Source organism: Ursus americanus, chromosome 3 (assembly GCF_024610735.1).
Source record: "Ursus americanus isolate L20-20 chromosome 3, mUrsAme1.1.p, whole genome shotgun sequence".
NCBI lineage: Eukaryota > Metazoa > Chordata > Mammalia > Carnivora > Ursidae > Ursus > Ursus americanus.
The window spans coordinates 67,269,218-67,287,532 of record NC_142129.1 but is presented as its reverse complement, the minus strand read 5'-3'; positions in this window follow the sequence as shown (position 1 = coordinate 67,287,532).

Below are 18,315 nucleotides of genomic sequence, written 5' to 3'. Positions count from 1 at the left end.
GGAACAGGGTAGGGGGAGGGAGGAAGGGGAGGGTTGTAGCAGTGAGGGTGGGGTGGTGGGGAGGGTGGGGGGAAGAAGGGAGTTGGGGAGAAGCAATGCGGGTGGGACAGTGGGGAGGGTGGGGGAAGGCAGGGAGAGGGGAGGGTGGAGCGGTGGGGAGGGTCTGGGAGTCTAGAAGGGAGGGTGGGGTTAAGTTTGGAAGTGGGGGGTGGCATAAAGAACACATCAAACAACCCAGTATCCATTATCCAGAATACTCCAGGAAATCAACTAAATTACTCCTGGCTTCAAAACTTTACATATAAAATAAAAATAAAGCAATGCAATTAATGTTCTATTGATACAATATAAAATCTTTAAGATGCAAAACTTTAACATATAAAATAAAGCCACATAATTGTGGTTCTATTGACATAATAAAAAACTATTTTCAATATCAATCCTTAATGGAATACTTGATATTTATTAATAGAAAAATTATCAAATCATTAGTAAGGACCGAAAGGAATACATACTAATGAAGTAAGATGGTGATGTGTAGGAAATGAACATGCAGATTTTTAAAATACCAATTAACACTGAAAGAGTGATCATGAAAGTTACGTAAAGAAAATGACAAATGGGGTCCATGAGGCACTCATCCTCTCATATTTCAAAACACAATGACATCAGAGTTGAAATAGGTTGCTTACAGAAAACGTGAAAAAGGGACTTGAATGTGCCAGTTTCAAAGAGTTGCTGGGTTCATATGACATGGTGGTCACATAAACACGATGGTTTATTGGGAAGGGTACGGGGAAGATGGTGACCAAATGGAAAGAGCTGGAGGTAATGATGAAAACACAATTAAAAACTGCCTCTTTGGAAGCAAGCTACCCTGGCTAGTTGTCCATTCAGCCCAGAGTACATAGGCTTCCACAGGTGTGCAGAGTGGTGGGTGGAATTGGGGAAATTGGGAGTGGGGGCACAACCAAATGCCTAGGAAATGCCCGCCTGGGGAGTTACTTACAATTTAAACAATATGGTGAAAAACTATCAACCAAATCACTTTGAAAGAAAATGGAAATAGCCTATTCATCCCTGTTTTGTGACACCCAGGCTCCTCCCCATCCTGACCCCCACCTCTCTCCATAAACCATGTAATTAAACAAAGCTTAGGGGAAACAAAAAGGTGCTGAGCCTTAAGACTGTATTAAATTAGATTATGTAACTGGATCACAAGGCTAGTCTAGAACATTAAACTTACTTTGTACAGCAACAGCAATATTTGTTAAAATCCATTAACAGTTGTACAAAAGAAGTGGCTTCCCAGAGAGATATCAACAAGGTCTGTTTTGTAGCTATACAAATTACATAAAGAATCCCTCTTATTCAGCATAGTTGAGGCCAATAATTAATCAAATCAATTGTTGAAATGAGGACCACGTTATTTAACTTAAAACACATATACTTTATTTTCATAAATATACTTTCACTGGTCAATCTTTTTCTTTTTATAGAGAGAGAGAGTATGGGGGGGTGGTGAGGGGGAGGGGAGGGGAGGAGCAAAGAGCAAGAGAATCTTAAGCAGGCCCCATGCCCATGTGCAGGGCTCAATCTCATGACCCTGAGGTCATAAGAGACAGACAAGCAACTGATTGAGCCATCCAGGTACCCTGGTCAATCCTGATAGAGATCTTTGTTTCACTGATTGGAGCTCTTACCTTTCTTGAATAAATTATATTAGTAACACAAAATAAGTTACACAGCAATGGGACAATACACAACTTTTAAAAACACATAAAAATAAATATAAGTGTGGGGAAGAATCGCTTTTGACCCATACATCAAAAAATACAATAAACAATTCCAGATAAATCAAAAATTTGAGAAAGGAGAAGAGCTTAATGGTGGAGAAAGATAAAATTATTCATGGAATAATAATCAAAACTAAGATGAATGGTTTTGAATTCATAAATAACATGCACAACATAATAAGAAAATATTTGGTACATAATTATAAAATATGTGATATAACTTATTATTCAAGCACCTAATATTTTATTGGAGAAATAAAGTAAATACCCATACCCAACCCCCACCCTTACTCCTTTTCCATCTTCTTTGAATATACATAGAAAAAAATCTGGATGGAAATAAATAAATAAATGTATGTCTTTGTGTGTGTTTGTGTGTCCATATATTTATTGATTTCCAGTTTCTTTAAATATATGTAAAAAAGAATCTGAGTGGAAGTAAATAAATAAATGTGTGTGTGTCTGTGTGTGTATCTGAATATTTATTGATTTCTGACTTCCTTAAACATATATAGAAAAATATCTGGAGGGGCGCCTGGGTGGCTCAGTCCTTAAGCGTCTGCCTTCGGCTCAGGGCGTGATCCCAGTGTTCTGGGATCGAGCCCCACATCAGGCTCCTTTGCTGGGAGTCTGCTTCTTCCTCTCCCACTACCCCTGCCTGTGATCCCTCTCTCACTGTTAAATAAATAAATAAAATCTTTTAAAAAAATGAAAAAAGAAAAAAAGAAAAATATCTGGAAATTAATTAGTTAAATAAATAAATAGATAAATAAATAAATAAATAAATAAATAAATAAATAAATAAAGTGTGTGTGTGTGTGTCTGGCTTCTCTAAATGTATACAGAAAAGTATCTGGAAATAAATAAATACCTGTGTGTCTGTATATTTATTGATTTCTTTATATACAGACAAGAATATGAAAATAACAACCAACTAAATAAGTAAATAAAGTGTGTGTCTGTGTGTCTGTATATTTATTGATCTCTGGCTTCTTTAAATATATATAGAAAAGAATGTGGATGGAAATAAATAAAGTTGTGTGTGTGCATGTGTGTGTCTGTATATATTTTTTTAAAGATTTATTTATTTAAAAGAGAGAGTGCAGGGGGAGGGGCGTAGGGAGAGGGAGAGAGTCTTTTAAACAGATTCCATGCTGAGCACAGAGCCCAACCAGGGACCTGGTCTCACCACCCCGAGATCACAACCTGAATCAAAAAAAAAAGAGTTGGTTACCTAACTGACTCCGCCCCCCAGGCACCCCTGTGTCTGTATATTAATTGACTTATGGGCTTTTTGAATATATATAGAAAAGAATCTCAATGAAAATTAATTAATTAAATGCATGTCTGTGTCGATATGTATGTCTGTATATTTATTGATTTCTAGCTTCTTTAAATATATAGAAAAGAATCTAGATACGAATACATACATACATACGTACATACATAGGTATGTGTGTGTATTGATTTCTGGGTACTTTGAATATATATATAGAAAAGACTCTGGATGGAAATAAATAAATAAATAAATAAATAAATAAATAAATAAATAGTGAGTGTATGTGTTTGTGTGTGTGTGTGTGTATTGATTTCCAGCTTCTTTAATATAGAAAAGAATCTGAAATTTGGATGTAAATAAATAAAATAAATAAGTGTGTCTGGGTGCCTGAATATTTATTGATTTCTTTCATTGCGCCAAACACTAGGCTAGGATTTGGGGGACACAGTGCTGGGCACAGACCTTGGACTAGTGCAGTTGAAGGATGAGCACCCAAGGATTCTCCAGCCAGAACACCCCAACTGCTTGTAGGCACCATAGCTGTCCAAGCCATTTGTGAACAGGCACTATGTCATCATCGTTTAGTGCAAACAAAGGATCTCCTTTAATTTTTGGCATTTGCGTTTTTTTGGTAGAATATACCAAATCTCTGAAATGTTTTCTTTTATTTTGATTAGTGTTTATTCGAGCATTAGAAAGGATCAATAAGAGAATAGGAGGCTACATGGCTCTTTCCTCCCAAGGAACTCTTGTAGCGCACAGTAAAGTTCCCTAATTCTATTCCTAGATATTCCCTAGAGATAGGTGACGCAGGTACACCTAGAATCCTGCTTCCTGGGAAATCAGTATAATTTACAGAATACCATTTTGATCCATGACAATAATCCCAAAGAGAAAGCAAGAGAACCTCTTGAAGATCATTCGTGACTGCTTTACATCTGGCCTTATAGACCCTAGATAAGAAAATCACTGAATTCAAATTAATTATCACTTGCATAACTTTGTATCATTGGCTAGTTCTTCTCAAGCAGTGCATGTCATAAACCATGAAAGAAATAGGTGGGCTTTATACTCAAAAATAGCCCCTCATGAAAATTCATTATAGATAAAAATTCTTTTTAAAAATAATAAAACCATTTTTTCTATTCTATTACTAAGAGGTTTCAACCTCATTTAAATCTTATTTACATCAACCTTATGTTAAAGTCCAATAAAATAGCACAACATCCTACATTCTATGTCTAAATTTATTTTAAGACTATGTTTTGCTCATTTCTATAACTTTGAGTCATCTAAGTACCACCCCAAGTTTCAACACTACCCGCAGTTCTTAAGATTACTCACAATAGGGTGATGGTATTTTACTAGCTTTAGGACCACAAAATTGGCATATCAAATTACTCCATCAGTCCAACACTGAAATAATGCCCAGTTCTGAGAATTAGGTTTAAGCCTTATTACTAGGGGCTAAACCTTACCAAAATCCAATGTTGGGGTGGAGAGAACATTCACTAATTACCTCTCTCCTCTTTTGAACCTACTTGAAAATGAACACAGGAAGTTAGATGTGGATTAAAAAGTATTTTTTTCTTTCATTATTATTTTTAAATTGGGATACAATTGACATATAATGTATTAGTTTCAGGTGTACAACATAATAATTCAATATGTGTATATATTGTGCAATGATCAGCACAAGAAGTCTAGCTAACATCCATCACCACACTCTTTAAAAAATGTTTTTGTTCGGGCACCTGGGTGGCACAGCGGTTAAGCGTCTGCCTTCGGCTCAGGACATAATCCCAGCCTTATGGGATCGAGCTCCACATCAGGCTCTTGCGCTAGGAGCCTGCTTCTTCCTCTCCCACTCCCCCTGCTTGTGTTCCCTCTCTCGCTGGCTGTCTCTATCTCTGTTGAATAAATAAATAAAATCTAAAAAAAAAAAAAAAGAAATGCAGAATCCTAGACCCACCCCAGCATTCTAGACCTGGTGAATCAGAATCTGCATTTAAAAAAAAAAAATTTTTTTTTTTTGTTACGATGAGGATTTTAAAGATTTACTCTTTAGCAACTTTCAAATATATACTAAATACAATGTTATTAACTATAAACGTCATGCTGTACAATACATTCCCAGGACTCATTTAATTTATAACTGGAATTATAACTGGAATAATTATAACTGGAATTTTGACTGCATTCATGCATTTCGCCCTCTCCCTCATCCCCCAACTCTAGTAACTACCAATCTGTTCTTTGTGTCTGTGAGTTCGGTTTTGTTTTCGTTTAGATTCCACATATCACTGAGATCATATGGTGGTTGTCCTTTTCTGTCTGATTTATTTCACTTAGCATGATGCCTTCGAGGTCCATCCATGTGTGGCAAATGGCAAAATTTGCACTTTACTGAATTTGTTTATTAGTAGTAACAGCTTTTAGTAGAGTCTTCAGGGTTTTCTGTATTTAATATCGTGTCATCCACAAACGGAGAGAGCTTTACTACGTCCTTTCCTATTTGGACGTCTTTTATTTCTTCTTCGTGTTTGATTACTCTGACTAGGTCTTCTAATATTATGTTGAATTAAAATAGTGAGAGTGGACAACTTATCTTGTTCCTGATCTCAGAGGAAAAGCTTTTAGTTTTTCACCAATGAGTATAATATTAGCTATGGTCTTGTCTTATTTTTTTGAGGTATGTTCCCTCTATACCCACTTTGTTGAGAGCTTTTTATCATGAATGGATATGTTGAATTTTGTCAAATGCTTCCTCTCCGTGTATTGAGATGATCATGTTTTTTTTCACTCATTTGTTAATGTGGCGTATCACATTCATTGGTTTGCAGATGTTAAACCATTTTTCCATCCCTGAAATAAATCCCACTTGCTCATGATGTATGACCTTTTTAATGTATTGTTGAATTCAGTTTATGAATATTTTGTTGAGGATTTTTATATCTATGATTATCAGGGCTATTGACTTGTAATTTCTTTTTTTTATGTCCTTGTCTGGCTTTGGTAATGCTGGCTTTGTAAAATGACTTTGGAAATGCTCCTTCATCTTCTATTTTTTGAAAGAATTTGAGGAGAATTGCTATTACTTCTTTTAAAGTGTTTGGTAGAATTTACCAGTGAAGTCATCTGATCCTGGACTTTTGTTTGTTGGGAGGTTTTTTTTGTTTGTTTGTTTTTATTACTGATTCAATCTACTTACTAGTGATTGGTTTGTTCAGAGTTTCTGTTTCTCCATGATCCAGTCTTGGTACATTATGTTTCTACAAATTAATCCATTTCTTCTAGGTTGTCTAATTTTTGTGTATAATTGTTCATGGCAGTCTTTAACGATCCTTTGTATTTCTGTCGTATCAGTTGAAATGTCTCCTCTTTCATTTCTGATTTTATTTGAGTCCTTTCTTTTTTCTTGTTGAGTCCAGCTAAAGGTTTATCCATTTTGTTTATCTTCTCAAAAACCAGCTTTGGGGCGCCTGGGTGGCACAGCGGTTGAGCGTCTGCCTTCGGCTCAGGGCGTGATCCCCGCATCAGGCTCCTCTGCTGTATGAGCCTGCTTCTTCCTCTCCCACTCCCCCTGCTTGTGTTCCCTCTCTCGCTGGCTGTCTCTATCTCTGTCGAATAAATAAATAAAATCTTTAAAAAAAAAAAAAAACAGCTTCGTTTCATTGGTATAAAAAAATGCATCTTTATTATGGTAAAGCTAAGCTGTAGGATGCAATTTGGGCCTTAGGTTAAAGTTATCCATCCTACTTCTCTCCCATATCCGTTGTGGACATGTCGTGAGAAGTGTGCTGAGTAGACACCTACAGGGCCAGTCCAGGGAGGCACATGAGTTGTTTCATACCCATCAAGAGCCTAACAAGGGGGCAAGAGAAAGACAGACATGCCCAGAAGCTTACCTTTGTAAGGCAGGTCTGTGTAGATTGTGTAAGCATACAGAATATAGAACTTAAGCTCCAGTTCGTCCTCAGGACAATATCGACACCAATGTATAATAGTTGTCTCCATTCCAGTGACAGCTTCTATCAGGAAAGCTAAGCATTCTAGGACCAACATATCAGGGTTCACTAAGTGTAAAATCCTTGTGACTTAAACTTGATGTCACCTGCTTCTGCTGCATAATATCTGCTGTCACTTTGTTCCTCTCATATTGAAAGATCAAATCTCTGGCCAGAAACTCTGGAAGTCCATGCGACAAAGGCCCACATAGTGATTCCAATCCACGGTGATGGCCTAGAGGGCCACTTTGAAGAGAGAGAGCATCCCTACCACGAAATAATTAATGGACCATCACAGACACACACCTAGAGGTTAAATGGTAGCCTTCTATACCTACTACAAAGATGTGTGTGTGTGTGTGTGTGTGTGTGGTGTTTGTTAATTTAAAAAGGTAGTTTAGATGGATTAGATGATTTTATATTGGATTTTTAAAATGTTGATTAATTCCGTGCTTATGTAGTCCATAAATGGTTAATCCATATAATCTATATAAAATATTTGTTATGGGCTGAATTTTGTCCCCCTAAAATCCATATGTTGAAGCCCTAACTCTCAATGTGGAGGCAGCATATACATGCAGGGGAAAGGATAATGTGAAGGCGGGGAGAAGAACGTCCTCTGCAATCAATCCTACTGGCACCTTCATCTTGGATTTCCAACCTCTAGAACTGTGAAGAAATAAATTTCTGTGTTTAAGTCACTCAGCTTGTGGTATTTTGTTATGGCAGCCCTAGCAGACCGATACAATATTGTATGCTATGTTCCATAAGTTTTATATTTATTATAATTATAGAGTAGTATAGTATAATAAATGTAAGCATAATATAGTGTCTTAAATAGGATATATTGTGTGTAATACTCTAACATTGTTTGATGTGTTCTACATTAGAGTATAAATGCAGAATACTAAAATAAATGTAAATATAATAAATATAGATATAGCATGTATAAATATATGCATAAATTTGGTGTTTATTATACTAAAAAATACATAAGTAATATGAGCACACTCATTCTGGTTGATGTTTGCATTTTTATATCACAACTAGTGGAGTATCTGTGGTACAGTTCACCAGAGGTGATAGAATCTAGCTTTATAACCTTGTTCTTCACTTCGGTGCAAGTGGACTTCTGAAATTCAAGAGCTAGAGCAAAGAAATGGATAGCATTCTGTTGCCAGCAGCCCTCAGTGCTGGGCCATGAGGAAACAATGACTGTCACCTCCGTCTTGCTAATACAGGGGAGAGTTTCCTCACCAGAATGCCCCTAGAAGGGCAAGCTCTTGTTAGATGAGCCACTGTATGAAGTGAGATAAGACAGAGAATGGTTTCCCTGTACTCTCCCCAGCTTCTCATTCTATTATCTGATTAGACTTAACAATCAAACCTATGGGGTGGCTGGCACATTTGGAGAAGGGGCCACCAGTAGCTTGATAAGGTTAGCCTATACCCGTCCTTGGGCTTCTCCCCAACAGCACAGACTGCTACTTTGTTTATTTTATGCCCAGTGTTGGACAGTTTAGTTTTTATTCCCAGAAATCTCTGAAAGCAGTTGTTAATAGGATGTTAATTAATTCCAAAACATTCCATAGCCTCGGCCAAAATTTCATCCCATTTATTATTTTAATCTCAAATTATGCCCAACAAAACACTCATGAGATTGTAGAGACAGTTTAGAAACCCATATGATGTGGAAACCAAGTTAAAATGTACGAACCCCCTGCTACTCCTAGGAGAAATTAAAGTGAAATAAATGTCCTTCCGAATTAGGTCAGAGTTCACAATTTGTCCTGTCTAGTTTCTTATTCCATTCATCCTACTTGGTGGGGTGTCACTGCCCTCTGAGTGGAGTAGGGGTCCCTTACGTTTGGACTGTCTGGTCCTGAAGGGATGCTATCACTTTCTTTGGCATCCCTCAAATTCAATTCCGGTCTCTCATGTGTCCCTTAAAAAAAGTAATCAATAGAACACATAAGAAGACAGGCAAACCTCATTCCATTGTACTTTACTTTATTGTACCTCACAGATATTGTATTTTTTTTAATTGAAGGTTCATGGTTTGTTTTTTTTTAAAGATTTTATTTATTTATTTGACAGAGAGAGACAGCCAGCGAGAGAGGGAACACAAGCAGGGGGAGTGGGAGAGGAAGAAGCAGGCTCCCAGCAGAGGAGCCTGACGTGGGGCTCGATCCCAGAACGCCGGGATCACGCCCTGAGCCGAAGGCAGACGCTTAACGACTGAGCCACCCAGGTACCCCTGGTTTTTGGTTTTTTTTTTTAAAGATTTATTTATTGAGGAAGAGAGAGAGCATGAGAGGGGGGTGGGGCAGGAGGAGAAGGAGAGAGAGAATCTCCAGCCGACTCCCCAGTGAGCACAGAATCATAGGTGGGGCTCAATCCCAAGACCCTGAGATCATGAGACCATGACCTGAGGCAAAATCAAGAGTCAGATCCTTAACTGATTGAGCCACCCAGGCGCCCCAGGAAAGTGTTTCTTGAGATGGAATCTACTCTTGGTGAATGTGCTGTGAGGATTGTTAAAATGACAACAAAGAATTTAGAATATTACATAAACTTAGTTGATAAAGCAGTGGCAAGATTTGAGAGGATCGGTTTCAATTTTGAAAGAAGTTCTACTGTGGGTCAAACCCTATCAAACAGCATCATAAGCTACAGAGAAATCGTTCATGAAAGAAAGAGTCAATCAATGTGTCAAACTTCACTGGTCCCTTATTTTAAGAAATTGCCACAGCTACCCCAGCCTTCAGAGACCACCATCCTGATCCGTCAGCAGCCATCGAGGCAAGACACCCTCCCAGCAAAAAGATTATGACTCATTGAAAACTCAGTTGATGGTTGGCATTTTTTAGCAATACGGTGTTTTTACATTAAGGTATGTACATTGTTTTTTTTTAAGCATAATGTTATTGCATACTTAGACTACAGTATAATGTAAACATAACTTTTATATGCACTGGGGAATCAAAACATTATTTGACTTGCTTTATCGTGGTGGTCTGGAACCGAACCCACAATATCTCCGAGGCACACCTGTATTACAGCTACACACATACACACGCTATACTCCACACTTCTTCAAGATTTTACCCAAGCAAAATGATGTTCTTAAGCCTATATGTGTGGTATGCATCAGTCAGTATTAGTTTTAGCTGCATGTAAAAGAAAACTCCAAAGTAACAGTAGCTAAAGCAAGATAGAGGTTATTTCTCTCTCAAATGAAAGACCAAGAAGAAACAGTCCAGGGGTCAGGGCGCCTGGGTGGCGCAGTTGGTTAAGCATCCAGCTCTTGAGGCTTCAGCTCAGGTCATGATCCCTGCGTTGGGCTCTGAGCTCAGCAAGAAGTCTGCTGAAAGCTTCTCTCTCCCTCTGCCTCTCCGCTCTCTCTCTCAAATAAACATATAAATCTTACAAAAGAAAGAAAGAAAGAAAGAAAGAAAGAAAGAAAGAAAGAAAGAAAGAAAGAAAGAAAGAAGAGAGAGAGAGAGAGAGAGAGAGAGAGAGAGAGGGAGGGAGGGAGGGAGGGAGGGAGGGAGGGAGGGAGGGAGGAAGGAAGGAAGGAAGGAAGGAAGGAAGGAAGGAAGGAAGGAAGGAAGGAAGGAAGGAAGGAAGGAGTTCAGGGGCGCCTGGGTGGCTCAGTTGTTAAGCATCTGCCTTCGGCTCAGGTCATGATCCCAGGGTCCTGGGATAGAGCCCTGCATTGGGCTCCCTGCTCAGCGGGAAGCCTGCTTCTCCCTCTCCCACTCCCCCTGCTGTGTTCCTTCTCTCGCTGCCTCTTTCTGTCAAATAAATAAATAAAATCTTAAAAAAAAAAAAGAATGAAATAGTTCAGGGTTGGTGAAGTGGCTCCATAGTATCAATACCTAGACTTCCAGCTGCTGTTCGGCCATCTCCCAGTCTTAGACAGCTACTGGACAGAAGAAGGAGAAAGGCAGAAAAACAAAAAAGCCTCCATCTCTACAGAGTCAGTTCCCTTTAAGCTAGAAATCCCACACCGTTTTTACTAATACTTCATTGATCGGAACTTGGTTATGTGTTGGGGTGGAGGTGTGGGAGGATAGAAAAGTAATATCTTGGGGCGCCTGGGTGGCACAGTCGTTAAGCGTCTGCCTTCGGCTCAGGGCATGATCCCAGCGTTCTGGGATCGAGCCTCACATCAGGCTCCTCTGCTGGGAGCCTGCTTCTTCCTCTCCCACTCCCCCTGCTTGTGTTCCCTCTCTCGCTGGCTGTCTCTGTCAAATAAATAAATAAAATCTTTAAAAAAAAAAAAAGTAATATCTTATTTCACATGTCTCACACCCAGCTAAAACTTGGGGATCTGCTCCTAAGGAGAAAGAAAATAATAGATGAAGTTAGAGTAGACAACTCAGTTTCTGACACATAGTACCGTCCAGATCCACACTGTTTCTGATCTACACGTATTAAGAAAAGAAAGGTGAGCAAAGAATCCTGAACAGAGAGAGAAAGAGAGAGAGAGGGAGAAAACTGTTTGTTTTGAACCTTGCCTATATGGCAGTAGTTAATTCAAAACCTGCTCTTCTGAGTCCCAAACCTATCGAATTCACCTCAATTAAAAGTAGTCCTCTATTAAGATATTAATTCGGCTGCCATGTTGTCAACATATTTGGGAAAATATTCAACTTTGCACATAGTTTTATTGTGCAGAAATTTCATTTGACTCATTCTTGTTTTTGAAAAATTCAAAAATTTGCAGTGTGGTCTGTTTGTGTGGTCTATCATGCATAGTTCGAACACTTATTTTTTTCCCCTTTTGTACCTTCTACTGCTGGTACCGAGGACTGAACTGAGCATGGACTTTAAATCATGACAATCCTCCATGCCCCGTTTTGAACATATTCCTCCACATCTGTATCAAGGAATTATTTAAGTACAATTCATTTCATTGCTTTCTCCAGTCTCCAAATCTGCTACCGTCTGGATTTCATTTCCTACAAAAGTCCCAAAGCATTTTTCATTCTTTTCTTATTGCCCTGGAAATTCTTAGCCTTTGAATCTGGTCTTCTGGTGCAGTTTCTTACTTGCTTCACGTAAGGTCAACCAGAGAATCCAACCCAGCAGCTGCTGGTAATACCTCCAAAGCCTATCCTCAGGGCTCCAGTAAGGACTAATCTGATCGTCCTCCTCCATGCACTCCTCTGACTCTCCACTTTCCAAGCCTAAAGTCACTACTGCTGCTTTGATCACATCAAAGATATTCCCTTTTAACACCCCTTTGCAGCAGCAAGTGGGGTAAACCTTCAGTGGTCCATTTTGTTTTCCCTGTCATTTACTCTTTCTTTTTGACTGCCCCAGTTGAGTTTTTACATTTTTTATCTGCTTTTAAGGTTGCTCCATTTTCTTTTCTATCGAGAGGAAGCCTAGCATTGATGGGACAGTTTGACATTTCTCTTCTAGTGTATTTTATCTAGATTTTCTTGGTGGGGGCCCAAAGCAGCAGACCCATAGTGGGAGACACGAAATCAAAGATTCTGGGTCTTCAGAAAACATCTATCGCTCAAACAAAATTTGTCTACCCTCATCAACTTAAGCTGAATAATTTCACAAAGGAAATATCTTACCATCATTCCAACACATAGCCCAGGACTAAAGTCAAACTATTGTCACCAGGCTTGCTTATGATGTTCTTTATCTTCCCTGTGTTTTTTCTTAAGAGGCTGACTCTTACATGTCATTCATGCCCTGCACCTATAATAATTCTGTCACCTTAAAACTCACATGATCTTAACTTTGACACTTTGAAGTGTATTTTTATGCTGGTCTTGTCTCAAATATGTCCAAATCTTATATAACCACTTTGTTTTTATAGTATGAATAGTAGAATTGCTCTTGTTCATTGCTAGTAAAAAGAAAGCTATTACCATTTGTACATTAACCTTGTATCGTAAAACCTTGCTATAATTACTTATTAGTGGCAAAGGTCCTTTCGTCAATTCTTTCTAATTTTCCACATATATGACCATGTCATTTGCTAACAAGGACAATTTTATTTCTTCCTTATAAATACATATATATTCTATTTCCTTTTCATGTCTTATTGCATTAACCAGGCGTTCCAGTACAGTGTTTAAAGAGTTATAAGAGGGGACATCCATAGCCTTGGGCCTGATCTTAGCAGAAAAGTTTCAAGTTTCTCACCATTTAGTATGATGTTAACTATAGGATTTTGTAGGTATTCTTTATTAAGTTGAGAAAACTCCTCTCTAATCCCAGCTTGCTGAAAATTTTTGTCATGAATGCATGTTGGATTTTATCAAACGCTTTTTCAGCATTGATTGATATGATCATGTGACTTTTCTTTTTTAACCTGTTGACATAATGGATTGTATTAATCGATGTTTTTAAAGATTTTATTTATTTTAGAGAGAGAGAGAGAGCAAACAGGGAGATGGGCAGAGGGAGAATAAGAGAGAGAATCTCAAGCAGACTTCCCACTGAGCTTGGAGCTCAACTCAGTGCTTGATCTCACAGCCTGATATCATGACCTGAGCTGAAATCAAGAGCTGAATGCTTAACCAGCTAAGCCACCCAGGGACCCCACATTAATTGATTTTTGAATGTTAAACCAGCCTTGCATAATTGGGATAAATCTCTCTTGGTCATGGTAATTCTTTTTGCAGATTTTGTTGAGTTTTTTTGCACTTACGTCCATGAGAGAAATTCACCTGTAGCCTCTTTTCTTTGTAATGTCTTTGTCTGGTTTTGATGTTAGAGTAATGCTAACATAAAATGAGTTAGGAATTATTCTCTCTGCTTCTACCCTCTGAAAGAGAATACAGAGAATTGGTATGATTTCTTCTTTAAATTGTTTGGTATAGTTCACCAATGGACCCATCTGGGCCTGGTGCATTCTGTTTTGGATGCTAAGTTATTGTCGATTAAATTTCTTTAATAGATATAAATATTGTCTGTTCTTGTGTAAGTTTTGGCAAATTGTGTCTCCTAAGGACTTGGTCCATTTCACATGAATTATCAAATTTGTGGGCATGGAGTTGCTCATAATATTCCTTTATCTTTTTAATGTCCATAGGATCTGTAGTGATGACCGCCTTTTTATTTTTTTATTTGTTTTAAATTAATATATAATGTATTATTTATTTCAGGGGTACAGGTCTGTGATTCATCAGTCTTATATAATACCTGGTGCTCATTACAACACATACCCTCCCCAAAGTCTATCACCCAGTTACCCTGTTGCCCCACCCACTGATGACCCCTCTTTTATATCTGATGTTAATAATCTCTTCTTGGTTAGCCTGGCCACAGCTTTATCAATTTTACTAGTCATTTTTTTTTTAATGACAGCTTTTGGTTTTGCTAATTTTTCCTACTGTTTTCCTCTTTTCAATATTAATTTCTGGTTTGATTTTTATTATTTCTTTTCTTCTGCTTGTTTTAGGTATAAATTGCTCTACTTTCTCTGGCTTCCTAAACTGAATTATTGATTTTAGATTTTCCTCTTTTCTAATATAGAAAAATTTGCTGCTAAGCACTGTTTTTCCTGCATTCTATAAATTTTGATAAGTTGTATTTTCATTTTCCTGTAGTTCAAAGTTTTAATATTCTTTTGAGGCTTCTTTAATGACTTATGTATCATGTAGATGCATGTTGTTTAATCTCCAACTATTTGGGAATTTTTCAGATCTAGAATTTTATCGATCTATTTTAATTCCATTGTGATCTGAGACCATACTTTGTATGATTTGTATTCTTTTAAATTTGTAAAGGTGCCTTCAATGTCCCAGAGTGTAGTCTACCTTCCTGAATGCTCCAAGTGGACTTGAGAAGAATGTATATTAAGCTCCTATTGTATAGAGTATTCTACAAATGTCAATTAGATCACGTTGATTGATAGTACTGTTCTAGTCAATTATATTCTTATTGATTTTCTGCCTGCTTGATCTATGCATTACCTATAGAGGGGTGTTGAAGTCTTCACATGTAATAGTGGATTTATATATTTCTCCTAAAGGTTCTATCAGTTTTACCTCATGTATTTTGAAGGCCTGTTGTTAGGTATGTATACATCAATTGTTAGGTCTTCTTGGACAATTGATATCTTTATCATTATGTAATGTATGTCTTTATCCTTAATAATTTTCTTTTCTGGACTGTGCTTTTTTCTGAAATTAATATAGCTACTCTAGCTTTCTTTTTTATTAATATTAATATAATTTATACCTCTCCATCCCTTTACTTTTAATCTATATCTTTATATTTAAAGTGGCTTTTTAAAAATCACATATGGTTTTGTTTGAATTTTTTATCCATTCTGAAATCTCTGTCTTTTAATTGGTGTATTTAAGCTATTCACATTTAAAGTGATTATTGATATAGCTTGACAAATATCTACCTTGTTTATAACTGTTTTCTATTCCTTGAACTTTTTTTTCTTCCCTTTTCCTCCCTCTTTTTCTGTTTTCTGTGTTTCAACTGAGCATTTTGTGATTCCACTTATCTTTTAGCATATTAATTATGATTCTTAAAAAAATAATTTAGTAGGGGTTGCCCTGGAGTTTGCAATATTTATTTTTAATTGATCAAATTTTACCTTCAAACAAAGGAGGCTGAGAAAAAAAAAATGGCTTCTATCCTAGTGATGTTCATAAGGTGGGAAATTCCTCCAGTACTGGAAAGATGTTCAAAATTGCTGAGTAGCTAGAAGGAATGACCAGTATCACTACGTATTTTCTTAACTGTTTTTTCTCCTGTTTTCCACCTCTTTGCATGGCACCTAAAAAGCGAATTTCTTCCTGCTTTATCTTTCAATAATTCGGTTGTTCTACAAATATTTTATTGCCCTTCAGTCCTACAATGGAATTTTTTTCTCTTCTTTTCTTCTTTAATATCATAGTGCCATGCTTTTAATTAAAAAAAAAATCCTCTTATTCTGATCGTTTCACTTTTTGGGTGCAATCACTTTCCAAATCTGTTTGAAGATATGAATTATAGATTTTTAGAAGATCATCTGTTTCCTCCATATTTGTGTATTGATTTTGGTATATCTCTTGCTATTTGTTTTCCTCAAAATGCCTTATAGCTCATTGTTTTGTATTCACATTTATAAATGAAGGATTTGGTTCATTTTCAAGCTTTGGCCATACTCAAGCTTTCTATCCTATTGAGAACTGCCCCCCCAAGAAGAAGTGACTTTAGGTTCCATAAGTGTGGTGGGGGAAAGCTTAAGGAATGCTTCTTGCCAGGGGATAAAAGGCAATTTTTCTGAAGGTCCCATAGATGAACAGACGGCCTACTGAGCTACCGGAGATGATGAGATAGGGAAAGGATTACCGTGGTCCAACTCATTTTAACCTAAAGCTACATGTCCTTGGGGTTTTCTTCATGTCAATTCATGTCCATTTGAGGGTCAGATTTTACTTTTTTACCTTATTTTAGCCCAGAGGCTCACGGTGGATCTTCATTTCCCATCAGTCAGAATTTCCACCTTATTTAACTCTTCTAACAGGATTGTGCCTGTGAGCTGAAGATCATTCAAGTTGGGTCTGTCCCAACTATTGCACAATTCTTTAATGAACTGGCTCGCTATCTGGCCCATGGCCAGCTCACATTACCAACCTTGCTGGCTCAGTGCTTTGCAGTCCTCTGAGTTTTCTACTGCTCATCCCACTATCTACTGTATATTTTCAAGAAATTCCTCAAATTTTCTGTATGACAGTGACACCCTGCTTTGCCTCTAGTGCTGTTAGATTTGCTCCTTTTCTTGTATAACTCCTGTTTTTCAAGGTGATTTTACTGTCATCTCAGTGTTGTGGTGGCACTTATTTCCCACTTCACACGGGTAAATATATCAGTGGATAAAATCAGAATGAACAGGTTAGCTTAGACTGACTATGCGTTGGTTTGATTGAAAATTCAACTTTTTCATGGATATATTTGGAATTTGTACATGTGCCAGGATTCTTGGACATGGGCATCTTTACTATATTACTATAAAAATGCAAGGCATTATTTGACATTTGTACAATTCAATTCAATACTTCAGAGAAATTTTTTGTAGCTCTTTTCTGAACTATATATATGTTCATTAATATAAATATATTTTCATATGAAGATGAAAATATTTATTATGGTTATTCTGGAAGGTGGAATTTTGAGTGATGCTATTTTCGCTTTTAGATTGTGTTTCTCAAATTTTCTACATAAACATGTATATAATCAAAAGGGGACATTTAGAAATAAATATATTTCTTTGGTTTTCCTTCAGTTTGTTAGACAAATGTTATACCATGCCTATGGCTACATAGAGAAGTGATTACATTTTTGAGCAGTAAATTTAAGGTATGGAGAAATCTAAAAGCATAAACAGCCTTATATGTACAAGTTACACAGAGATTTCCAGGTGTACTATGAAGTTTAAAACTTCATGCATTAATTCTTTTCTGCTTTTTCCTGCCAGCTGCTGACCTTCAAAACAACATATTATTGAGATGACTCATGAGAATCAGTGTGAAATAGAACGTGTTACCGCTGGAAGTTTCTTCCTCCTTAGACTGCTTAGAACTGTTTCAGAGTATTATTGTATAAAGGAAGAACAAAGTTCTAAAAACTGAGATTGGAAATTAGTCCTGTCAGCACACCTAGAAAGAACTATAATTTTGTTAGGAATGTGCAACAAAAGAATCAATGTTAACTATTCATTTAACAATAACATTTATTAGGCAGAAGAAATAATACATTACCAGCATTATACCATGAGATCTTGTCTAAGGTCTACCGTGGCAAATACAGAGCTTTGGTAGGCTCCATTATAATTTGGCTAACAACCCACACCTCTCAGATTTTCCCATAAATTATATGTACAAAGATTATTTTATTTAAATATTATCACATTAGCATTTGACTTTATTTAATATTTGGGACTCATCCTATTAAAAATGCCTGAGCAGTAAGAGATAGAAGATGACCCTAAATGTGGAAGTAACATTGGGAGGCATTTTCAAGACCTCAGAAAAATAAAGAGTACAAAGTACTGACATTTTTATTTGCTATGAAAAAAATAGGCAAAATTTGAAAGTGAGGTGAAAAGTTGGGTACAATGTCCCTTCAGTATCATACTGAGGTGACAATCACCAACGCATTATCTAGGGAAAAGGTCCTCAAACTTCAGTATGTGTCTAAATCATCCAAAGGGCTTTGTTCAACTATACGTTAGTACACACCAGTGAATCAATTGTGA